The 6181-nt window shown below is 46.2% G+C and overlaps 1 pseudogene across 1 annotated transcript; it reads right to left on the bottom strand.

Moving 5' to 3' along the window:
• Positions 1-2791: 2791 nt before the first annotated feature.
• Positions 2792-5089, bottom strand: LOC311236721 (growth arrest-specific protein 1-like; annotated as a pseudogene). Its single transcript has one exon. The product of its transcript is annotated as a growth arrest-specific protein 1-like (transcript).
• Positions 5090-6181: the final 1092 nt, after the last annotated feature.

Genomic DNA, 6181 nt, shown 5'->3' with positions numbered 1-6181 from the left:
ACTGATATAGAGCGTCTGGTCAGTGGTCAGTAACATCATGGGTCTCTCAGTCCCTCCTGCTCTGCAGTAAACAGCCATCATTGATATAGACTCTATATCAATAATGGCTGTTTACTGCAGAGCAGGAGGGACTGAGACACCCATGTTACTGACCAGACACTCTATAGTCTGGTCAGTAACATGGGTGTCTCAGTCCCTCCTGCTCTGCAGTAAACACAAAATACATTTTCTGGTATCCCGTTCCCACTTTATCCAATCAGGAGTGAGAACACGACACTGCAAAAATGGTCTCTAACAAAAAATAAGAAATAAATGTGTCCCTGAAACAAGTAAAATAAATAAAGTATTAATATCTAAGGTCCTCTCTCCTGATTGGATAAAGTGGGAACGGGATACCAGAAAATGTGGGAGACCCATGTTACTGACCAAACACTCTACATCAGTGACGTCTGTGGGAATGTAGAGCTATTCAACACATTATTTTGACCAAAAAAAACACCACTTTCAGCCGCTTTAAATAGGCTACTCATAGCAATTATGATAAACTGGGGAGAAGGGGACCGTGGGACAAACCGTTCTCACACCCATGTCTCTCTCTGTCTCCCCTGTGGATAGATAGCTGCCCCCCCCCCCCCTAAGGTGGTGTCGGAGACAGAGAGTGAATGAAGTGCCTCCTCATTGTGCCGCTCCACCATTGTGTATTTTAAATTTCCATGATAGAGGTGCCACTCGACTTCTCCTCACAGCCCGGAGGGCCCATCTCCTCCCCTTTAAAAACAACATGGCTGCCGTCATTGCTCTCGAGGCCCCTTATTGCCCGGTGAAGGAGAGGACGGGACAATCGCGCGATATACGACTCACGTGCACGCACGCACATGCCTTTTTGTTATTAGTGGTGTAAAAAAAAGAAAAGAAAAACAAATACCAATAGGGGATCACGTCCAATGCGGGTATACTCTCGTAATAAACGACGAGAGAAAGTATCAAATGCAGCGTTGCCATGTCTGTATAGGAGGAACCATTAGATGAAACGTAAAACCTTTTTTATAAAATTGTTTCCTATACACACGGATCTTTTATTATCCTAAGCCTTTTTTTCTCCACTAGTTTATATCACACATATAGAAGAATAATTCAAATAGGCTACACACACATTCTGAAATACTGTGATGAAACAAAACATGACCAGAAATAATTGGTTAAAGCTGCTTTTTTTTTAAAATGGGTTATCTCCCAACAAACGTCTTTGAAGGAGAGGGGGAAAAAATAGACATGTATCCAAAAAGTAAACAAGTGTAAGAAAAGCAGGGCTATATCTCCTAACTAAAAAAACAAACAAACAAAACATTGAACCCCTTGTTTTTTTTAACACTAGCGTGTGTATTCTGCAGAAGTGCGTTTATAATGGCCACTCGCGTCTCCGTTCACCCGAACAGACTTTTCTCTCTCTCTCTCTCCCTCTGTGTGTCTCTGTGTGTGAAGACTTCTAACAAACACACATGGAGGGGAGAGGGGTGGGGGGGGGGAGAGGATAAATAAACTAAGCCAAAGCCCTTCTTGGCTTCATTTGTGCAACGGGTCCCCACGGAGAGTGGGGGGGGGGGGGTCTCTCATAACCCCATGTTTGAACAGTCTTCAAGCATTAACAGTTTATACCTTACGCAAACATTTATGTTTACAAGGTCAAGTGTATATCAATCCGGAACTGAACTTCTCTTTTCTCAGCCTCATTATTTGCTCTGGGATTTCTAGACAAAATTCAGTAGTTCGTATATCGACTTTGGTATTTCTTTTTTAATGAGGGGGGAGTGTGGAGGGGGGGGGGGGGGGGGAGACACAGTCTCGGGTGCAGCTGTCAAAAGAAAGCTACACACACATCACTGAAAGCTACACTTCTAATAACACGTATAGTGGCGCGCGGTAAAAACAAAATATCATCACGACTCCAGGCACTTTTAGGCAAGACATATAACGTATATATTTCCTTCTTCTGTGGCGGTATTACACACTAAAAATAAGAGTCTTTGACGATTTCTATACAGTGTAAAATCTCTTAGCATTAATAAACAAATATCTCTGGGAACAAAATTTCATATTATACAATATACTGTACAATTTGCCTTTACATATTTGACATACAAAAATAATCTCCTTCCAACATCTTCAGATTGACATCGAATGTGACGATTTGAAAAAAAGCAAACTATTGTCACCATGCATGCCTCTCTTGACATGTGTGATGATGATAATCAACAGCCAGCTGGGGGTATAATAGTTAAGACTACGCTCTGGCAAGATATTTTTGACAGATTTGTGCAAACTTTTAAACACAAGGAGGATTAGTCTGGAAAGTTAAGTAGGCATGCTACATAATGCAGGCTCACAGTAGCCTGACGCTGTTCGACGTGGACAATTTACAGTCACATTAAAGTCATTTTCACTACCACCAGGATGACTAATATATATTCTGTTCCATTGTGGATGACAACCGTGCGGATGATAAACAGAGTCCAGCTGGGTGTAAAGTGTGCAGATTGTTGGTGCTAATTCAGTCTTCAAGATGACTGTGGGGGGCAATTCCAATCACCAGTTAGGCCTTATGGTTATGCCCTGTTGTACTTTAGTGTGTATATTGTATATGTTGTATAGTGTTTGGTCTTTATTCTTGTTTACCTTTTTACTGTATGAAGCACAATCTCAGGGGGCAATTCTAATCAACAGTTAGGCCTATATGTTTATACCCTGTTGTACTTTAGTGTGTATATTGTATATTAGTGTTTGGTCGTTATTATTTGTTAACCTTTGTACTGTATGAAGCACAATCTCAGGGGCAATTCCAATCAACAGTTAGGCCTATATGTTATGCCCTGTTGTACTTTAGTGTGTGTATATTGTATATGTTGTATAGTGTTTGGTCTTTATTATTTTTTTTACCTTTTTACTGTATGAAGCACAATCTCAAGGGGGCTCATACATAAAGAACCAAGCATTTCACTGTAATGTACATTATATGTGACAATTAAAACAAAACTTGAAGCTCTCGAAACTATATATCTAAACAGGCCGCTTTTCAGATAAGTTTAGCCTAATAAAACCAAGATGGTGGTCACAACAACAACAGTCAACACAGCACCACCGGGGCGACAGCCGGCGGGGCGGAGGAGGGAGGAGGCAGCCCCGGAGGAGCTGTCCACGTACGCACGGCGGCCACCACCGGTTCGATCCTCCGGTTGTTCGAAATAGTCGTCCTCCGAGTCCTCCTCGGAGTCGAACAGCAGCCCCCCGCTGCCCCGCGTCGCCCCTCGACGAGTCGAAGCAGAAGTTCTTCATGCTCACCTTGATGTACTCGCAGATGTTCCGCTCGGTGCCGTCGCACACGCACGTGTCCAGCTGGCGCGCCTTGGGCACCGAGCGCATGTTGTGGATCACCCAGCGGCACTCGTCCGAGCAGCTCTCGCCGCCGAACAGCTTGCGGCAGTGGAACAGGTAGTCGCGCAGGGCGGCGCTGCACGGCGGGTCCCGCTCGCACTGGCGCCGCGCCTCGGTGCAGCCGGGCGGACCCGCCACCCCCCCCGCGCCGCCGCCGCCGGTGGTGGTCAGCCGCGGCAGACACGGCTCTATGGCCCGCTTGGTGGCGCGGCACGCCGGGTCCTGGGCGCAGTCGCACGTCTCCAGGGACGGGCCGCTCTGCGTCAGGTTGAGCTGGATGAGGGAGGAGATGCAGTGGCTGGGGACACTTAATCCTCCGGTGGTTGTCCCGGTCCCGGTCGCCGCTGAGGACGGGCGCGCAGGCGTAAAGGTACTGGTCGTACGCGTAGTGGCACTCGGCCTCCCCGTGGCACTTCATGATGGCCTGCCAGCAGACGAGCCGGTGGCCGCCGTGCGTCGAGGCGGCGGCGGCGGCAGGGGAGCCGTGCGAGGGGCCGCTGAACAGGACGAACACACCGCATAATAACAACAACAGCGACATGGATGCACTAGTCCTCCTCGCCCTCCTGAGCTCGATCAACCTGATGATGGCAACACTTTGTGCCATTTCGACATCTAGAGTGAAACTCCCAAGTTGCAGCAGAGGGGCTTGAGTAATAATTCCATTGGATTTGCGTCTAATAAAATGTAAAAATGCACATAATATGAGAGAAAATGCACAATTTCTTCTTCCAGAGTCAAGTCATGGTGATGATGATCGGATGCAGGGCAGTGAGACACCACAGAAAGTAGGGGATCTCAACACACTCGATGAGGATGGCCATTTGGGGACCCACGCTCCTGGCCCCTACTACTGTGAGAAGAGGCTCCTGGCCCCTACTGCGAGAAGAACACTCGCTCCTGGCCCCTACTGCGAGAAGAACACTCGCTGCTGGCCCCTACTGCGAGAAGAGGCTCCTGGTGGCCCTATACTGCGAGGAGAACAGATGCTCCTGGCCCCTACTACTGCGAGAAGAGGCTCCTGGCCCCTACTGCGAGAAGAACACTCGCTCCTGGCCCCTACTGCGAGAAGAACACTCGCTCCTGGCCCCTACTGCGAGAAGAACACTCGCTCCTGGCCCCTACTGCGAGAAGAACTCCTGGCCCCTACTGCGAGAAGAACAGACACTCCTGGCCCCTACTACTGCGAGAAGAGGCTCCTGGCCCCTACTACTGCGAGAAGAGGCTCCTGGCTGGCCCCTATACTGCGAGGAGAACACACGCCCCCCCTATAGAATAACACAACTATTCTGCCCGAAATGTCCCAACAAGCGCGGCGTCTCTAATATCCGACTTCGAACTTTTTTCAAAACAAAAAAAAGTTACAGACTTTTCAACTTCGATATCCTCCTCCACCCGCTTTTCCGCAAAACGCAAACAAAACAAACGGAGTCGAAGAAGAAGAAGGACTTTGCTTTTCTTGTCTCTCACAGCGGTTTATTAAGAAGACAAAGGCGACGCGTCCGGAGGAGAAGAAGAGGACGGGATCTTCTTTCTTGTTGTTGTTTCCACCGGGATGCGCTTTTTATTCTTCTTCTTCGTGAAGTTATTCTCTCGCTCTCTCTGTGTGTCTCTCTCTCCTGTCCCGTCTCCGGTGCGTGTTCCGCCCCGCTCCCGTCGGTGTCAGCGCTGCAACACAGCGATGAAGAGGAGGGTTACTGCGAGGAGCCTCCGCCGACGGTCCTATTGGTCCAATAAACTATTGGGATGCTCGTCACCATCAGGCGGTGACGTAGGGGCGCTGTTGGACACGTGACTAGAGCTAATGTGCGAGAGGAAAGTTTATTATATTGGTCTATCTATATTATAGACTTGGGGTAGGGTCTCACTTGCACTTTAAGGAATTATGAGGCTAGTAATTCAGGACCGTGGTGGTATCCCTTCATATTTCTTAAATAGTTTACAAACTATTAGTACACTATGAATTGAAAATGGGGGACCCTGATGTAAACAAGACAAACGTCTTTCTCTGGTCTGCATCCCCTTAACAATTGTGTGTATTTAGCCGTACTGTATTGTACCCATTCTGCAATCTGTTAAATAAAGTTTTCATTCATTCATTCATTCATTCATTCATTCATTCATTCATTCATTCATTCATTCATTCATTCATTCATTCAGTCAGTCAATAAGTATCGGTACTTCTTTCGGGAGTAGGCCAACATCTAGAAAAGTAACATCTATTGGCCAGTTTAGAGTTTTAACAAACTACATCATTTAATTCATATTGTCTCCTTAATTTGGAAAGGTACTCTTATACATCATCAATAATCTATCCACATCTGTCTGTACATACCTGCACATAATCTTTTTACATATTTGTAGATACTATATCTATATCTGTACATATCCCTTACCTACTAGTTACACTGCTGGCCAGTACAACTTACTACACCATAGTGTATTTATACCTGTATCACTGTACATATTAATACTACAACTCTGTACATACACCTGATTAGCACTATTACTCAGTAGTACTAATTTATATGTGTATACCCAGTTTATTAATCACCTGTACATTGTATATTACTATCGCACTTTGCTGTTACATTTGCACTCTGGTTGGATGCCAAAGCTCTTTCCATTGTACTCTATTCATGCTTTATGATGACAAACAATACATTTGAATCTAATCTAATCTAAAGAATCAAGTCGCGCAGTGGATGGTTCCACACCGATAATCTCTCCAGTAGGGATGCTCGATATTGGC

Source organism: Notolepis coatsorum (genome assembly GCF_963971535.1).
Source record: "Notolepis coatsorum genome assembly, chromosome: 11".
NCBI classification, from domain to species: Eukaryota; Metazoa; Chordata; class Actinopteri; order Aulopiformes; family Paralepididae; genus Notolepis; species Notolepis coatsorum.
Note: the sequence above shows the minus strand (reverse complement) of the source record. Positions and strands in the feature narration are given on the sequence as shown.